Source organism: Eleutherodactylus coqui, chromosome 2 (genome assembly GCF_035609145.1).
Source record: "Eleutherodactylus coqui strain aEleCoq1 chromosome 2, aEleCoq1.hap1, whole genome shotgun sequence".
In the NCBI taxonomy this organism is placed as follows: Eukaryota; Metazoa; Chordata; class Amphibia; order Anura; family Eleutherodactylidae; genus Eleutherodactylus; species Eleutherodactylus coqui.
Window position 1 is genome coordinate 229,152,740 of NC_089838.1, and position 20,800 is coordinate 229,173,539.

Genomic DNA, 20,800 nt, shown 5'->3' on the forward strand with positions numbered 1-20,800 from the left:
AGAGGTCCCTAAGCCTTGTACTTATTAAAAAATTGGAAGCCTTAAAGGGGTTGTCCCGCGGCAGCAAGTGGGTCTATACACTTCTGTATGGCCATATTAATGCACTTTGTAATATACATTGTGCATTAATTATGAGCCATACAGAAGTTATAAAAAGTTTTTTACTTACCTGCTCCGTTGCTGGCGTCCTCATCTCCATGGTGCCGACTAATTTTCGCCCTCCGATGGCCAAATTAGCCGCGCTTGCGCAGTCCGGGTCTTCTGCTTTCTTCTATGGAGCCTTTCGTGCAGGATGCCGGCTCCGTGTAGCTCCGCCCCGTCACGTGCCGATTCCAGCCAATCAGGAGGCTGGAATCGGCAATGGACCGCACAGAAGAGCTGCGGTCCACGGAAGAAGAGGATTCCGGCGGCCATCTTCACAGGTAAGTATAGAAGTCACCGGAGCGCGGGGATTAAGGTAAGCGCTCCGGTAAGCTTTCTGTACGTCCCTGTATCGGGGTTGTCTCGCGCCGAACGGGGGGGGGTTTGAAAAAAAAAAACCCGTTTCGGCGCGGGACAACCCCTTTAACGAGGCAAAGTTTGGTGAGTTTTAGGATCCTCTCACAGATGAATGTTGCTACACATGTGTGTTCACCCAGCAATCAGGCCGTGTGAAGAGAAGGATGATCAGCCAAATGCTTGTTCATTGGCTGATTATGTCATTTAGGCCTTAGTCAGACGGGCGTTTTTTTGCCGCGATTTGCGCATGCGCATGCGTCCGGCGATTTTATAAAATCATTGCTTTGCAATGGTATCAGACACATGAGCGCTTTTTATGCACTCGTCCGATAAATTATAGAACAGAAATCGCAGATCGCACCTATCTGCGATCTGCGATTCCTGTTCTCTTCTCTATATGCGCTCAATGGGGCCGGCGGCAGCAGCGCCGACCCCATTGAGAACATATAGAAGACAAATCCTTTTTCTCTGCCACAGCTGTAACAGCTGTGGCAGAGAAGAACGATGTTTGCCCATTGAATTCAATGGAGCCGGCAATACAGCCGACTCCATTGAAAGCAATGGGATGCCGGCGTGCGCGGGATGAATTGTCAGGAAGGGCTTAAATATATAAGCCCTTCCCTGCAATTCATCCAGAAAAGTGTTAAAATAAAAAATATATATATACTCACGTGCTCCCGGCAGCCGGAGTTCCGTGCGGCCGGCCTGCAGTGGGTGTGAAGGGGGTGTGAGTCAGACCTGCCCCCTGATTGGCTCAGCGCTTATATATTTAAGCCCTTCCCGACAATTCATCCCACACTCGCCCGCAGCGCATTGCTTTCAATGGAGCGGGCTGTATTGCCGGCTCCATTGAATGCAATGCGCTGGACAGCTCCGGCCCGTTTCTAATGAAACGCGGCTAGGAGCAGATTTTCGGGCGATTTTCGGGCACCGGTCACGCGATTTGCGGATGCGCATCCGTCATGCGATCCGCAAATCGCGCGAAAAAACTCCCGTCTGACTAAGGCCGTAGGTAAACATAAAAATGCTCACTGGTCAGCTACGCATCAATCCATATACAGGGAGATGTGCAGTCAATTAATGACAGCTGTATGAGGATGAAGGTTCATGTTAACAAGCAGATAAACGGCCCATGTATACAGAGGGAATATGTGCTGACTAACATACTCATTGTTCTTCCCTGGTCATTATCATGGGCAGATTATCTGCTCATATATAAAGGACTTCATTCCAGCACCTTTCTGTGTTAACCAGTCAGGGGCGGCCATTGGGGTATGCAATGACTGCACAGAGTGTATCACTCTGCCTAAATGAAGGGGGCACCACCAGGCGCCCTGTTCTGATCCAGGCTGCCCGGCCCCACTCCTGAAAGTCAGCCTGCTGAAAAGGGTTAAGCTCATGAACAGGCATGAGCTGCTGTCTGCCCTAAAGCCCATTTACACACAACGATTATTGCTTGAACGCATGAACGAATGAACAACTTTTTAGCATAAAAATTCTGAGCATATAAATATATAGATAATTGTTTGAAATACTATTTCCCTCAGGCCTCAGTCAGACGGGTGTTTTTATGTGCATATGTTACCTACATTTGCGATCCGCATCTATTAAGAACCAATGCTTTTTAATGGCAGCAGTCATATGCCCAATATTTACCTGTGTACAAAAATGCGCAGCGGTAAATATAGGGCAGCAGATTTTAAAACGCAGGTAACTGCAGCATCTGTCTTTTCTGGCTGTGAAACCCCAGGATGCTTTTTTGCATAAAAAGTAGTATAAAAATTTTTTAAAGCAGTATAATTTTGGTATCACTGTAATCATATCGACCCATAGAATGAAGCTAAAAGGTTATTTATTTTGCACAGTGAAGGCCATAAAGAAAATAAAATTCTAGAATTGCGGCTTTTTGCTACACCTTCTTCCTAAAAATCAGAATAGAAAGTGATCAAAATATTATCTGTAGCCCAACATGGTACCAATAAAAACTACAGGTTGTCCCGTAAAAAATAAGTCCTCATACAGTTCTTATGATGAAAAAATAAAAATGTTCTGGGTCTAGTAATGTGGTTACAGAGAGACAATTTTTCCAGGTTAATACTCAGGATAGGTCATCAATAGTTTATTGGCCAACATTCGCCACTCAGGACCCCAGCTGATCAGGCGCCCGCTGACAGCGCCGCAAATACACGTTGGTTAGAGCAGAAGCCGCTACTCCGACCCCTGTGTAGTTGCCAGCACTTATAATTACAGGCCCCGCTCTCATTGAAATCAAAGGGAGCTGCGCCTGCAGATACAAGCACTGGTAAATGCACAGGGGTCAGAGCAGCAGCCTCCGCCCTATTCCTAGTGTATGCTGGCGCTGACAGCAGGTGCCTGATCAGTTGATCGGTCTTGTCCCTAGCGGCAGACTCCAGCCAATCAACTATTGATGACTTATCCTGAGGATGGATTATCAATAGTATTTTCCCTGGGAAACCCCTTTAAGGCGCAAAATCAGCCAGTTACTAATACCCCTTTGGATGAGCCAATTCTCATTTGAATGAGCGAACTAGTGAGTGATGTCATAGACGCAAGCCGGGAACAGGACGCAGGGAAACGGAGCGGCCTCCGAGCTGCTGCAAGAAGACCGAGCGAACCGCTGAAAGATCAGTCCAGTGAGGAGAAGAAGAGGAGCGGGTCCTAGAGCAGCAGGAGGCTAGAGAGTGAGATCACTGCAGTGAGAGGTCCCGATGCTGAGCATGCGGGTGACGTCGTCAGCTGCTGAAGAGGAAGACTGCTGCTGCTGACAAGAACTGCTAAGTATATTCCATGTGTGTAAGTGTCTGTGTGTAAGTGTCATTGTGTAAGTGTCTGTATGTAAGTGTCTGTGAGTAAGTGTCTGTGAATAAGTGTCTGTGAATAAGTGTCTGTGAGTAAGTGTCTGTGTGTAAGTGTCTGTTTGTAAGTGTCTGTAAGTGTCTGTGTGTAAGTGTCTGTGAGTAAGTGTCTGTGGGTAAGTGTCTGTGTGTAAGTGTTTGTGTGAAAGTGTAAGTATCTGTGTGTAAGTGTCTGTGGGTAAGTGTCTGTGTGTAAGTGTCTGTGGGTAAATGTCTGTGTGAAAGTGTAAGTGTCTGTGAGCAAGGTGTAAGTGTAGCAGAATTGTGTGACTGAGTGTGAGCAAGCAGTAAGTGTGTGAGCGAATAAAAAAAAAAGGGGGAGCGTGAGCGGTTGCAAATGGGCAGAGTAGCGTGAGAGGTTGTGAATGGGCAGAGTAGCATGAGCGGTTGCGAATGGGCAGAGCAGCAGGAGCCTTTGCAAACGGGCAGAGGTGCATTTGAAGTGGAATTAGAGATGAGCGAGCATACTCGGTAAGGACAGATGCTCGAGGAAGTATCGTCCTTACCGAGTACCTGCCTGCTCCCCGCAAAGATTCGTGTGCAGGCGGGGGTGAGCGCTGTGTTGCGGGAGTGAGCAGGAGGGAGCGGGGGGGCGAGAGAGATCTCCCTCACGTTCCTCCCCCCCGCTCTCCCCCGACGCTCCCCGCCGGCACCCGAATCTTTGCGGGCGAGCAGGCAGGTACTCGGTAAGAACGATACTCGCTCAAGTATCTATCCTTACCAAGTACACTCGCTCATCTCTAAGTGTAATCTAGTCAATCTTCATAAAATTGTAGATCCCCTTTAGGATGTGCTCCATGCTTAACAATGCCGTCCAGTGTGTTACTTGTGCAATGTATGCAGTCCTTGATCAGCAGATCAGCCACATTTGGAAGCCCGAATCCTGGTTCCATATGAGCAACTGGCAACACTGAGATCCATTGACATCATGAAAAGAGTTTGCTGCTCACTGAGCAGGCACTCACTGGGGTAGAGGCGGGGATGGACAGTATTTAGGGAGAGCAAGGGGAGCAGGCAGCCAGCTGGGTGACAGTTAGAAGGGGTAAATGGAAGACAACAGGAGAGGCTAGTCCTGAACTAGCACACCCCAATAAATTTGCAAAGTTGGCAGATGAGGGGGATGCCATTACAGGGCTAGCACTGCTGCAGCACAACATGCCCTCTGAATGCCAGGGGAGGTGACTGCTCCAGTAAGAAGGGGACAGGGAGCACAGGGCAGGCTGGACAGGTGCTAGTGGTGGGGGACTCAATTATAAGGGGGATAGATAGGGCAATCTGTCACAAAGACCGTAATCATTGAACGGTGTGTTGTCTTCCTGGCGCTGGAGTTCGACGCATCAGGGATCGGGTTGACAGATTACTGGGAGGGGCTGGTGAGGATCCAGCGGTCATGGTGCACATTGGCACCAATGAGAATGTCTGATGAAAATTACGATATAGTAGGAATAACAGAAACATGGCTTGATGATAAATGCGACTGGGTGGTGAATTTACAGGGCTATAATCTCTTCAGAAGAGACATGGGAACCAGAAAGGGGGAGGGGTGTGTCTGTATGTTAAATCGTACTTAATGCTATGAGAAGATATAGTTGTAGGAGCTGAATACATGGAATCTCTGTGGGTAGAAATACGGGAGAAAAAAATAACAAAATCATGATATGGGTTTTCTATTGGCCACCAAAAATAACAGAAGAAACTGAAAACTTATTATTAAGACAAATAGAAGAGGTGTCAAACCGCAATGAAGTAATTATTGTGGGAGACTTTAATTATCCGGATATAATATGGGAAGACAAAACCTGCAAATTTCACAAGGGTAATAAGTTCTTGAGAACAATTAAAGAAAAATACCTTAACCAGCTTGTGCAGGAGCCAACTAGAGGGAGGGCCACTCTAGACTTATTATTAACTAACAAAGCAGACAGAATCATGGGGGTGCAGGTGCAGTCCACGTAATTAGAATGACTGGCAGCAATCCAAGGTATGGAAAAATACAAATGCGTTTATTTACCCCATAACAAACAAGCAACGTTTCGGTCAACAGACCTTCCTCAAGCAGGGACACTTGGGAAATAGTGACCACAATATAATTAATTTCCAGTTGTCGTTCAATAAGAAGCCTTATCAGGGAGCGACAAAGAAACTAAACTTTAGTAAAGCAAAATTTGATCAGCTCAGAACTACTATCGGTAACATTAATTGTGACAACATCCTCAAAAATAACAGTACAGACGACAAATGGGAGAAGTTTAAAAACATCCTAATTACCTCATGTGAGCAGTTCATACCCTTTAAAAATAAAAGAACTCCAAGTAGATGGAAACCAATGTGGCTCAGACTGTAAGGGGGACAATAAACCAAAAAAAAAAGCGTTTAAATTACTAAAACAAGAAGACAGCGAAGAAGCGCCAAAAACATAAGGCCCATTTACACCAGATGATTATCGCTAAAAAATCGCTAATCGACGATCATTTTAGCGATAATCGGTGCGTGTAAATTTGCACCCATCGTCTGCTTTTCGGCTGATCGTTAGTTCAGTCCAACATAAAAATTGTCACTCACTTTTATCAGTAGTTCTCCACAGGGCGGGGGGGGGGGGGAGACTGCTGATAGCATTGTTTCCCCCTGGAGAACAAAGGATCTGAGCACAGATAATAGCCTGGGCTATTAGCTGTGTTCCAGGAAGGCTTCATTTGCATACCTAATTGGTATTTAAGTAGCTGACTAGCTACTTAAATACAAATTATTTTTTATGCAAAATGATCACTCAAAGCTGTCACTCAAACTGTCCTTTGAGCGATCTTTCAGCGATCATCGGCCCGTGTAAATCAGCCTATACAGGGAAAAAAAACTATTTTGCGTAAAGAAAAAATCAAAATTGTTAAGGAGGAGGCAGAGAGACTGATTGCCAAAGAGAGCAAAAATAACCCTAAACTATTCTTCAATTATATAAACAGTGAAAGGATTTGCACTAAAGCACTGGCCCTCTAAGAAATAATGCAGGAGAAACCATAGAAGACGATGGGGGGAAGGCAATTCTATTACATTTTTTTTTTCTGAAGTGTATTTATGAGTTAAAAAGAAATGTCACACGAGATACAGAGGAATAAAACAAACCCCTGGCTAAATATTGCATGCCTAACACAGGGGGAAGTGCAGACCCAGTTAAAGAGGATTAAAATTGATAAATTGACAGGCCCAGATGGAATACACCCAAGGGTTCTAAGGAAACTAAGTGACGTGATAGCTAGACCGCTATTTCTTGTATTTATCAACACTATTGAGACCAGGGTTGTACCACTGGATTGGCGCATGGCCAATGTGATTCCAATATACAAAAAGGGGTCTAAAAGAGAGCCTGGTAACTACAGGCCTGTAAGTGTCACTTCAATAATTGGGAAAATATTCTACGGCTTTCTAAACTCCTCATCAGCCACGGGTTCATGAGGGGTCGATCATGTCAGACCAATTTGATCAGCTTCTACAATGAAGTAAGTTCTAGGCTGGACCTGGGATAGTCTATTGATCTCGTATGTCTGGATTTCTCTATAGCATTTGACACCGTGCCGAATAGTAGGTTGATATATAAAATGAGACAGCTTGGACTGGGTGAAAACGTGTGTATCTAAGTAAAGAACTGGCTCAGAGATAGAAAGTAGAGAGTAGTAATAAACGGTTCATACTCTGATTGGGCCACCATTGCTAGTGCGGTACCACAAAGTTCAGTACTAGGCCCCATTTTGTTCAATATATTTATCAATGACCCGATAGAGGGGCTGCACAGTAAAATATCAATATTTGCAGACGATACAAAATTATACAAGATAATTATTACAAAGGAGGACAATGTGCGGCTACAAAAGGACCTAGATAAGCTGGGGGCTTGGGTAGAAAAATGGCAAATGAAGTTCAATATTGATAAAAGTAAGGTTATGCACATGGGCAGGAGAAATGGATATCAGCAATATACACTAAATGGGGTACTGCTAGGGAAAAGTGAGTTGGAAAAAGACCATGGGGTACTAGTGGACTGTAGACTTAACTGCAGCAATCAATGCCAGTCAGCTGCTGCAAAAGCAAATAAAGCCTTGGGGTGCATTAAAAGAGGTATAGGGGCGAGGGACGAGAACATTATTCTTCCACTATATAAGGCACTTGTCAGGCCTCACATCGAATACTGTGTACAGTTATGGGCACCGGTGCTCACGAAAGATGTTGCAGTGCTTAAAGGGGTTCAAAGAAGGACAACTAAATTAATAAACAGAATGAGAGGACTGGAATACCCAGAGAGGCTACCAAAATTGGGATTATTTACCCTGGAAAAAAGACGGTTAAGGGACGACCAAATAACTATGTATAAATACATTAGGGGAACAATACAAAAATCTCTCCCATGATCTGTTTATACCAAGGACTGTAACGGTAACAAGAGGGCATCCTCTACATCTAGAAGAAAGCAGGTTTAATCACCAACACAAAAGAGGGTTCTTTACTGTGAGAGCGGTGAGACTGTGGAACTCTCTGCCTGAGGACGTGGTGATGGCAAAATCCATAAAGGAGTTTAAGAACGGACTAGACATCTTTTTAGACTGCTACGATATTACAGGATATAGACATTAGGTGACCAGTGGGGTTTTTGATCCGGGTCTTGGAGTCAAGTAGAAACTTAAAAAAACGCTGATTCAGGATTATTCTGACTGCCATATGGAGTCGGGAAGGAATTTTTTAACTCCAAATGAGCTAAATTGGCTCATAGGGGGGAAAAGGGGGTTTGCATTCCTCTGGACCAACAGGTGGGGGGTTGAAACAGGCTGAACTAGATGGACATTGTCTTCATTCAGCCTAACATACTATGTTACTGCTAACTAGCTTGTACTTGTGTGAACTGTTTAGACAGTAAGATGATTGTTGTGTTGAGAATTGTTCACTTCTTGTTTAGTGTTGAACATTCCAATGTGAAACACTGAGCGGAACAGTTTAACCCCTTAACGACTGCCGATACGCCTTTTGACGGCCTATATCGGTGGCCTATGTATAAACAGAGATCGCGGGGCAACTTCTCTTTATACAGCGCAGGGGTCAGCTGTTTGTTACAGCTGACACCCACGGGCAACAGCTGCAATCGCCTGCACGGCCAATCACGGCTATTAACCCTTTAAATACCGCGGACGATGTTCGGTGTCCCACGCGCCCCCTCCCCATCCCGTGTGAGATCGCAGGGAGCCGTAAGGGTGTCATGGCAGCCGGGGTCCTTCTGAAAGGCCCCAGGGCTGCCTTAGCAGACTGCCTATCAAGCCGTACCAATGGGGTAGCTTGATAAACTGCCTGTCATATTGCAGTAGAATGTAATGCTATGGCATTACATCATACTGCAGGAGTGATCAAATCATTGCTAGTTGTGGTCCCCCAGGGGAGCTAAAAAAAAGTAAAAGTAAGATCAATAAAGTTTTATTAATTGTAAAAAAAAATAATAAAAGTTTAAATCACCCCCCTATTGCCATATCTATAATAAAAATAATCAAAATCATAAAACAAAAATACATAATTGGTATCGCCACGTCCATAAAAGTCCAATCTATCAAAGTAGTGCATTAATTACCTTGCACGGTGTACGTTGTCCGAAAAAAACTTAAAAATGACAGAAATACACTTTTTCAGTCACCCTGTCTCCCAGAAAAAATGCAATAAAAAGCGATCAAAAAGTTGTATGTATTCCAAAATTATACGAATGTAAACTACAGGACATCTCACAAAAAATGAGCCCTCGCACAACTACGTCGATGGAAAAATAAAAAAGTTATTGCGCGCAGAAGATGGCGGCAGAAAATAATTTAAAAAAATTAAATGTCATTGAAAAAAATAAAAGTAGTACAGCAAAAAAAAGCTATATAAGTTTGGTATGGTAGTAATAGTACTGACCCCTAGAATAAAGTTATGTCATTTTTGTTGCAGTTTATGCGCCGTAGAAACAAGACGCACCGAGAGATGGCGGAATGTAGTTTTCTTTTTTCATTTTTTACTCCAGTTAGATTTTTTTTTAAGTTTTTCAGTACATTATATGGTACATTAAATAGCAAAAACATAGCTTGCTGAAAAATATAGCTTGTCCTGCAAAAACAAGCCCTCATACAGCAATGTCAATGGATAAATAAAGGAGTTACGATTTTTTTAAAAGGGGGGGTAAGAAAAAAACGAAAATGGAAAAAAAATAAGGCCCGCGTCATTAAGGGGTTACACGAAATGAGAAGTGAACGATCCAACAATGATTTTTAGTCCTGCTGAAACTCGCTGTGTAGAGCCAGTATTTTAACACAATTTATGGTAACTTTATTATTTGGAGGTAAACTACAGCCCTGTATTTATTCCCACTGCAATTTAAAGGTTGTCTTAGGGCTAATGCCCACAGCCGTATTTCTGCCGCGTTTTCTATTGAACCTAATAGTTCAATCTTCACGCTGAGGAATTCCGCAGCGGGAAAGAAACCGCGGCATGCTCTAATTGCTGCGGGAATACGTGCCACCGGCTTTCATTGTAGTCAATGGAAGCCGGCCGTCACGCTATACTTCTGCTGTAGCACAGCGGAAGTATCGAGTGATTACGCGTCCACGCCCACTGCTGGGTGCGTCATGCCGCACTGCTGGCGCGTCATGCATTGTACTGCGCACGCACGCTGGCTTGCCAGGCGGGATGCGCAAAGCGGATCCGGAGAGATGAGTATGGGGTCTTTGCAGGGCGCCGTGACAGACTCCGCTGTTATATTCCACTGGCGGAGTCAATCACGGCCATGGGCATGAGGCCTTATAGAATATATATATATATATATATATATATATATATAAATTTCAGGGGTTTTGATGCTGTTTATGTACTGAGCTTGGTTCTGGTATTGTATCTATAGTCTGTGGTTGGTACATGTTGTATTTGTGTATGAGATTGGTTTGGTGCTGTATTTATGTCATGAGCTTGTTTCTGGTACTGTATTTATGTATTGAGCTTGGTTCTGGTGCTACATTAATATTATGAGCTTCATTCCAGTGCTATATAAAATTAGCCTAAGGGTGACTACCCACTAGCGGGTTTTTTTTTACTGCGAAATTCGCAGCGGTTTTTTTTTCTGCAGGGGTTTTTGGGCTATGGGACATGTAAAGCTAAAATCGCGATCACGCAAAATCGCGATTTCGCGGTAAAAAAAATGTGATTTTAACATTACAAGTCCCATAGACCCCCTGCAGAAAAAAAAACGCAGCGAATTTCGCAGTGAAAAAAAACGCTAGTGGGTAGTCACCCTAAGGGCGCCTACCCACTTGCGTTGCCGATTTTCGCGCGTGAAAAACGCGGCGTTTTCGCGCGTTTTTCGTGGCGTTTTTTGCAGCCCTCCATTGACAATCATGGGTGCATTAAGAGAAAAATAAGGACACATATGCAACTGACAGTTCCTATGTGAAAAAACCCCACGAAACGGAAAAAAAACCCCAGATGGACAAGAACTAGAGATGATCGAACATGTTCGGCTCCGCCCCTTTTCGCCCGAACACCGAACTTTGCGAGTACTTCCGTGTTCGGGCGAAAAATGTTCGGCGGTCGCCGTGGCAGCACGGGGGGGTGCGGCGGGGAGTGAGGGGGAGAGGGAGAGAGAGAGGGCTCCCCCCTGTTCCCCGCTGCTGCCGCCCGTGCTGCCACGGCGACCCCCGCCCCCCGGCGGCCCCCGAACATTTACGCCCGAACACTGAAGTGTTCGGGAAAGCCGGTGTCCGGGTGCGTAAGTGTCCGTAACGGACACGTTCGATCATCTCTAACAAGAACACATTCTATACTAATTGCTCTTGAGAAAAAACGCAAAACATCACAGGAAAAAAAATCGCAAGTGGGTAGGCGCCCTAAAGGTGCATTCACATGTAGTGGATTTGCTGTGGATTTTCCACAGCAAAAAAATCTGCAGCAAATCTGCACCAAAATACGGGTCAAAATCCTCACAAAATAGTTCAGATTTCGGTGCAGATTTGCTGTAGATTTTCTCCACTGTAGCTAATCTACAGCAAATCCACCACATGTGAACATGTGAACAAGGCCTACTACTCACGAGTCACAAGCTAGTGTTTTGTGCTTGCCCTCCAAGCTAAAATATGCCAACCAGCCCCTGTGCTGCATTGCACTCAGCTGGTAGAGCTGCAGCTCAATTGTGATGCCTGAAATGAGCTCCTAACACTCTTTCACCTATGGTAGTGTTTCTTACTAAGATGGGGAAAGGGGGCACGGCGGAAAACAATTCTCACAGCGCACCATCTAACCAAAGGCTGAGCCTGCATCCAGTTGACAGGATCACACTGCTATTAAAATTAGAAGGAAGTCTTAATTCCCTGCCTTCTGTTTTCGTTCAGATATGTAGCGTTCATTGTTGATGTCACCAAAAGGTAATGTTAACCAGTACATTTTTCTCTACTTCAGCAGTCTGTTGTAATGCTCTTTCTGGCTGTGTTGGCCTATCTCTCTGCTTTTATCGCATACACTTATATTATTAAATTAATAATACATGGCTGAGACTACCAGAGATAAAATGGGAACTGCCTCTATGGTGGCCATCTGCCCCAATACAGCCATACAGGACCTGAGTTGGCAGTGCCTTTAAAGGGTTTTCCAGGACTGAATTATTGATGAGATGACCTATGCTTGGGATAGGTCATCAATAGTTGATCAGTGGGGGTCTGGCGACTGGAAACCCTTCTCACCCCCTTCCCCGTCAGCTGAATGAGCACTGTGACTGCTATACCATCCTGGACCTGAACATTGTGTATGGACCATAGGCTCTATAGAACCCGACAATCAGTTTATTGGCCGGGCTGCTGGGTGGTGGACCCCCATTATCGATCAACTATTGAAGACCTAATTGCAAATAAAAGTCCAGATTTAAAAATGGAAAATAGAAAATTCTTGTTGAGGCAAAAACACGAATATTGATTAGTGAATGACTGGAAAAGAATATTGTAGATAGATAAAGCTAAATTTAAGCTGTTTAGATTAAAGAGCAGGGGCGTAACTATAGAGGGTGCAGGGGATGCCCCATACTATGAAAAAAGCATTATAGTTGGGGGCCTTGTTACAGATTTCGCACCACGGCCCAAAAGCTTCAAGTTACGCCTCTGTTAAAGAGTACAACATAATGTGAGATGTACAGATGAGGAATCCTTGAGGAATGCTTGATATTTCATTTGATACATGACAGAAGAAATGTAATTGTATGGGGCTGCTTGAGTAAGGTGGAAGATTCACAGAGTGCAAGAAATAATGAACTTAAAAGGTTATAGCTTGGACAGTGTGTAATTTGTGTGAATTTCATCTTGTAACAGGACAATGATCTAAAGCATGCTTCAAAGTTACAGAAAATCTATTTGGCAATATGGCGGGCATTGGGGGCTGGCAAACTGGGCAAATTGTCAGGGCTTCCATCCCCACTGGGGACCTCTGTATCATTCTTATCACCCCCATCCCCATGCACACACAATCTTAAAAGTCAGTGTAACAGACTGTGTAGGGGGCACAGAAGTGGCCATTATTATTGTGTGGGGCCTAAAAGGGGCACTATTACTGTTTGTGGACACTGAAAAGATTACAGTGTGTGGGAAATTTTACTATATGAGTACAAAGATGGCACTTTTACTGTGTGGTGCACTGTTACAATCTGGCGCACCACCACTGTCTGCGGCACAATATGGGACACTACCATTTTGGCACTATTATTTTTAAGGCACAGTCTCTCTGGTACTATTGTTTTCAGGGATTAACCAGGTAATGCATATCTTGTAAATATAATGCACAATGCTATCCTGTGACATTGGATTAGAGTACTGGGTAAATAATAGTAAAAAATCATAATTCTCACCATTTAATGTCCAAGTACATTTTAGTGAGTCTGTAAAAGACAAAGTATGTCATATACTAGGTAGGTATATGTTAGAGGGGATAGTTTAATATAGTCCAGCAAGAGAATAAATATAATAAAGTACAGAAATGGAATGATACAAATATAATCATGGTTGCATATGGGTGGCATGAATATGTCTAGTGTATCTGATATGCCAGACGAAGTTGCTTTACAGTAAAATCACATTCACGGTCCAGTCCAGATGGTGCAAGTGTTTAGAGCCATTTAAACCAAAAAGATTCAGTTAGTTCGAGGAGTCATATATGGTTGAGCAGGAAAAACTGTTCTATAACTAGTAAATGTAATTTAGAAATATTATGGCTCGTTTGTGAGGCTAGGCATGGGATGGGTAACCACGTTTTACCACATCTAATAGTTGATTTCTGACTGGATATGTAGTCCTGTACTTCTTTGTTGGTTTAAATGACATATACAAGATAGGAAGAACACTTTATCAGTTATGCCACAAATTTTGTCTTACAGGTATGGTTGCCCTGAATCTGCAATGGTTGGCTTGTTTGGGAATGGAAGGTTTTATCTGCTTCAATAATATTAAAGTACTGCATGCAGTGAATGGACAGAAATGTGTCCTGCTTATGTGGTCCTAAGAATTGTTGCCATAACTATTTGGTTAAGAATACGATGTCAGCTTGTATAAGTCTATCTCTCAGATTTGGTGGTCTCTTCTAGAAAACCATCCACTGTTCTAAGAGTTCTGTATTGTCAGATAGGTCCAATGAAGAATTGGTCATTGTTTCCTTTTGATATTATGGATTTTAGGTTTGATTGATGGTAAGTGTTGAGAAAGGGAAGTCACATCTTTGTCTGTGTCTGTTTATTGATGGTTTTTAATATATCTGTATATTCTTACTCTTTAAACTTGGTCGCCATTTTGGAGAGTTGCATCTGTTTTACAGAAGGAACAGTGACAATCCAATGCACTTGAACAAACTAAGACTTAAGGCCCATTTACACCAGCAGATGATCGATCAAAGATCGCTCAAACGACAGTTTGAGTGACAGCTTTGAGCGATCATTTTGCATAAAGTATCAAGGAGCTACTCAGCTACTTACGTACCAATGAGGGCTTAGTCACATGGGCGCATCCGGGCGCCGATGTGCCCGTCTTTCTGCATGAAGAAAACGGCCGCACTGAAGGTGCGGATGACTTTCCACAGAGCCGGAAGAAAGAACACAAGACCGGCAATAGAGCCGGTCATGTGTTCTTTCTCCGCACCTGCAGTGCGGCCGTCTTATCCTGCAGGAAGACAGGTGCATCGGCGCTCGGATGCGCCCGTGTGACTAAGCCCTTAGGTGTGCAAATGAAGCCTTCGCTGAATGCAGTTAATAGCCCAAGGGCTATTATCTGCGTTCAGATCCTTTGTTCTCCACGGGGAAACAATGCTATCAGCACTCCCTGTGGAGAACTGCTGATAAGAGTGAACAACAATTTTTAGGTTGACTTGAATTTAACGATCAGCTTGCAGCGCCCGAAAAGTGGACAATCAGCACACATTTACATTCACTGATTATCGCTAAAACGATCGCCGATTAGCAATTTTTTCAGCGATCATCGGCGCGTGTAAATGGGCCTTTAAGTAAGGACATCTTAATAGTTCTGCGATGGCAACTCTGATACAATAAAAGACCATTATGGTCTGTTAGTTTAGTAAGAAGGCTGGCTATAAAGCTACCATTGTCCTTTTTAATCACTGTGGTATCCACAAATTGGACCTGTCTAAGGACCATTATTTAGGGTAAACTGGAGGTCCGGCTAGATAGAATTAGTGTCTTCTTTCAATGTCTCAATTTAATAAAGGAATGCATGTCACCCACCATGTGCAGAAAATAGAATCCATATACCATTACCATATGATGTCATGACATTGGAACAATGCATTGGAGTAGATATGGGCGCTATACAAATACCAAGATTTTTTTTTATTTTATCTTGCTCTACAGGACTAAGATCAGATGTCAGCTGTAGTTTAGAAACTGATAGAATCCCATTCTCATGTTATATAGAGGTGTATAGGCTATTTACGTCAAAAATTGCATCTACTGAGATATTGCCCACATTTTTAAGAGTTAGTAGAATGTTCAGTAAGAAGATTGTGTCTTTAGCAAAGAGATCCATATGCAAACACATCAGATATGATGGAACTGTAACATATCTCTCTAGCTTAGATCTCCATGTGCACATACCCTCATCATCACGTAGGTGCTGTAGAGCCATATCAATATCACCACATGTGCTACAACAGTGTCTCAGTAGATGTTACTATGGCATCCCCCAATTATTAGAGTTGGACACTTCATGCTACAGTATAACTTGGGAACACTGTAATACTTGGTACTCTAATCCAATGTTGCTTGATAATACTGTGCAATATAGTCAAAAGATATGCATTATGCTAGGGCTACACAGCAAGTTTTGGCAACAACAGGAGATCAGCAACCTAAAATTGTGGTGTAGCCTTGCGCTCATATTAAAGTGAATAGGGGCCGCAGTGCAAGTAGCAGCTAACTTCAACCATGAGTCGCAGGCCATTGAGGTTGTTTTTTTGTGACCTGCATCCCACAGTAGCAGCAAGCTGCAACTGGCACTGCACCCCATTCACGTCAGTATGAATGCAGGGTTACACAGCAATCTTTGGTCCTCCGACCCCTATTGCCATATAGCCCTAGACTTAACCTAGTCAGCTCAATACTTATTCATCCGCCATTAGAACCATTGCAGTCCAATGAGCAGTGTTTTGGTGCAATTCAGCTTTATTAGTACATAATGATATGCAGTCTATTATAGACATAGGTGTATAATATAATTTCTATATTTTTATGCTGCTACTATTTTGATGATGATTTATTTTTTATATTTCTTTTTGGTACATATTTCCCTTTGACTATATCATTATCACTGTTATCTTTCAGTTACACAGATGGCCAAGGTCTGGGAGGACCGAAATGTCCTGTTATACTTTATATTCACATTATAATTAGAGATGAGCGAGCATACTCGCTAAGGACAATTGCTCGACCGAGCATTGTCCTTAGCAAGTATCTCCCCGCTCGGAAGAAATGGTTCGGCTGCCGGCGCGGGTGACAGGTGAGTTGTGGCAGTCAGCAGGAGAGAGAGGGAGAGAGAGATCTCCCCTCCGTTCCTCAACGCTCTCCCCTGCAGCTCCCTGCCCGCCGCCGGCAGCCGAATCTTTGCTCCAGAGCGGGCAGGTACTCGCTAAGGGCAATGCTCGATCGAGCAATTGCCCTTAGCGAGTATGCTCGCTCATCTCTAATTATAATTCTTTCATTTACATTGCATTTGCATTCAATGTCTTTAGGAGTGGCATGAGTCTTTTTACCTATATTCTTGCTATAGATGCTAATTTTCTTCCAAGGAGCATCATGGTTGAAGTGCTGAACTTACGTCTTTTACTATATTTCACATTGTTCGCATATAATATTCACATAAAACATTACAGGAAATGCGTGCTGATAGTAAGCACATTGCATGACACATGTCCATTAAGCATAAGTACAGGCATGACATGATCCAGCATTCCTTATTAAGTGAAATCCTACAGAGATTACTTATTTTGAGCTAAAAGAAAATGCCTTCCAAAAGAGCTGATATAGCAGTCAGCTATTAATGGGAAAAGCATTTACTTTAGATTAAGAAGCGTGTAAAGGAGAAAGGGTCCTCCATAGATGGCTATTAAGGATGTTAGTTAAATATTTATAATGTCTAAATTAGCATAGTGAAAGCCCAATTCATCAATTTGTTCTGGTTTGTTTGTAAGAGAGGAAAAAATCTTTTAGTGCCCTGTGGAAACAAACTGGTGGTCAGCAGCAGGGAGCACATCCACAACCTGTTATCAGTCCATAGCTGGATTCATGGGGAATCTGCTTACAGAAACCTGTTACTTTACTTTAGCTTGGAACCAAGGTCAACATTCATAAAATATACACTGCATCTGTATGGCCGTGGAGCTTGGAGATAGGTGGAGATGATGATGGCTGTGTCAATGTAGCCTATGACTAAGTGTATATGGGGATGAGATTGACTGAAAGACATACATCTGATGGGTGTAAAACATGCATCATATCAGTTTCACCTTAGAAATGCAAGAGTACAATTACCACAAGCCTCCAGAAGACTGCTTGTATATTCATATACATGTACTTTTTCATGAGTCCTGAAGCAAGAAGATGTTAAAAGTCGTCATCTGGCTATAAAATTACTTTTTAAAATTTGATCCAAATCAGTTAAAGGGGATCTGACAGCTCAAACATACTTACCAAACTGCATGCATCATGCTATAGAGCGGGAAGAGCTGAACAGATTAATGTATAGTTTTATGGGGAAAGCTTCAGTGTTACTTATATTCTAGTCATTTAAACCATTGATCATCATGAGCTGAACAGTCCAATGGGCGGTCCTATCAGTGACTGACAACCTTCTCTATTTGTACACTTAAGCTCTGATGGGAAGGCCCAATAGACTGTTCAGCACAGAATGAGCAGGGTTAACTAATTTGGATCTAATTTTTAAAAATAATTTTGCAACTTGGACAACCCCTTTAATGTATGTTATACATATATATATGTGTCCTGTTTCTATAAAAATATATCTTGAATGTGTCCCATCATGTCTTAGTCTACAGTAGGGTACCTGTGTGATGTGTGTATGTGGGTAGGGCTAGATAACGCTTGCTCTGATGGGGTGAATGGTGTTGTGGAGTTGTTGTGAGTCACAGAAGCAGTAGAGAGAGGATGTTGCCTTGCGTGTTGAAGAGGACAAGAGGCCTACATAGAGCAGAGAATGATATAGAACTCTGTGAGAGACCAAATGGAAGCAGAGAGAGTACAAGAGAGACATTCGTTAGTAGACAGTATGCATAAACGTGCTCATCAATTGTGGGAAAACTGTAAAAGACTGTCTTAGTCACAATTCAAGTAAAGCTTGTGATGTCAGAAACTGTCTGTCATCCTGCATGATTTGGCATCCACCCTGTAACTGTTAGTTCCTTACAAGGTATGCAGCTATGAAGCCTGCACTTGCACAGACCAGAGGGGCAGAGATATCCAGGAGTTAGGGATCTTTCACGCGAGATGAAATTAGGACAAGCGGATATTTCTGCGTCACAATGTTATCCCTATGAAGCTTAAATTCCGCACCTGTTAAATTCTGCGCATTTTTACTTCAAGGCTGCAAGATTAAACTCCACAGTAGAAAAGTTTTCTGCTACAAAATTAAGAACAGCTGGCGTAATTGTTTTTGCAGATTTTTTACATGAAATGTAATTTTGCAATTAAAGTCTGCAAAATAAAAAACTAGAAATTCCGCACTTTCCCCAGAACACATTCCATAGTTAAAAACGCAACACTAATTGATAAAATCTGCATTCTGCAGAAAATTCCACCCCATGTGAAAAGTCCCTCACGCTCTCAGAAACTGTTGCTCATCATGGTATAGGTACTGGTGCAGCGTCCGAGGAGCGGGCCCACAGATGAGGAGATAGCGGGGTAGATAAAGGTTTCTGTCTCAGGGCTCTACTTTCTCCTCCCCTGAGGGTAGCTCGGGACCCAACCAAGTTACTACTGGGGGAGGTCACAGGGAAAGGTAGTTGGAAATCAACTTGAGTCTCTTTTGTCACTCGCGACGCCACCATTCCATCCTCTGCAGTGAAACTGGATGATGTAATAAAAGAGTCCACACACAGGGCAACTTTTCATGGACAAACTGGAAATGGTCGGTAATGTCCGTTTACTTCAACTTCAGAACAATTCCAACAAAACATTAGGGTATTGGCACAAATTACCCTTCCAGAAGGTGGTGTGACAGGGAGGACTTCTTGGGATGACTCCGGGCAATCCACAGGCTAGTTATCTGTGAGATCCCACTCCCAGTGACTTTTCACTCTCACTTCTCTACTCTCTACCGGTCCACACTCACAATTCAGGCGTTTTCCTGTTTCTCTCTCTCCCTTGGTGTTCTAGCAATGACACCGGCACATCCTGGGTGAAGTAGTCCCAGGCCATGCTAATGGCTACCTCTCAGCTTCTTCTATTCTCTCCTCACAGATCAATCTGTGGGTGTGTGGCCCATTCGCTTGCAGACTAGATTTCAACTCCAACCTCTGTTTTGCAAGAAGACCCTAGACTCTCTTCACTTTCCACCTTGCACACACATATATCAAACACAGTCACGTGACAGACAACATGATACATTTCTCAGACATAACCCAGACATTAACCCATTCAGTGCTGCAGAGGTGCAATACACATCAAATGCATACACATAGAAGACACTGACAATACCATTACACAGGACAAACACATAACATAATGGAGGGGCCCCGTTAACTCTGGAATACTACACTGATCCCTTGCTAGCCCTAAATCCCAAGAGATGCCCACTGAAGTGCTTCTGTTACTGATTACTCCAACAATACCAACAAAATGGGTCTGATTCACAGTTGTAGCAGCACCGCACCACCCATCAGTACCGTTACACTAATCAGCTAATGTACAGTTGATTGATTCTGAAAATTTGTATAAGGTGTTATATATACTTTAACATTGCATTACACTGTAGCAGACAATCCATACATACCTTTATGCCATGGGGAAGAGAAAGGGTGGTTGGTGCAGCCTAAGTAAACCATACTCTCCTTTTCCATAGAGATGAAAATCTACTAAAGATTTCATAAGTGAAGGTTGTTCCATCTCTTTCTCTTCCAATGCTTATTAGGTAGCAGAGGTCAAAATGTCAGGCCCTCCTCATGAGGTGGGTAGTAGCATAATCTTTCTTTGTGGCTCCCTTTTCCTGTATACCCCAGATAATAACAATATGAAATGTAACTCCTGGTCTTCAATGCAAAATGTGTAATGGGGTATATATTCTGGATTATATAATACTAACATATTCCAGAGCACTATCACACATTATTTATTGTACTGGTCTCCTCACTTATGGGGCTTCGGGATCTTTTGGATCCCAGCCCTGCTGCAACCACAAACTCTGTGCCCCCCCCCCCCCTTACTATAGTTATGCCCCTAAACATTACACCATTTTATAATTGACGCAATCCATTCTAATTAGTAAAATTTTCCTTTTGGCAAGTGAAATTTCATCTTTCGTTTAAGTACAATATGGCTACGATATGTCGTCTGAATGGCTGCTGTTTTATAAGTAGGAGTTTTCTTGCCCTGTTATAACTACTTTACAGAATACGGCACAAAACTGAATCAAAGGTCAAAAGTTTAAGATTAACCCTTGGCATCAAAGATAAGAAGGAACTAAGGCCAAAATGCTAATTTTGAAATAAATCATAATTAAATGTCTAGGGAAGTGTTAATATTAATAATGCACGCTGGGGGTGTGATCATATTAATAATTCATAATAAGGCCATTTATGCAGAACTTAGCATCATACTGATATGGTTTGCTGTGCTAATATCTGGCTGTCATTCGTGATCTTATGTAACAGTAATGTGTGCACTTGTT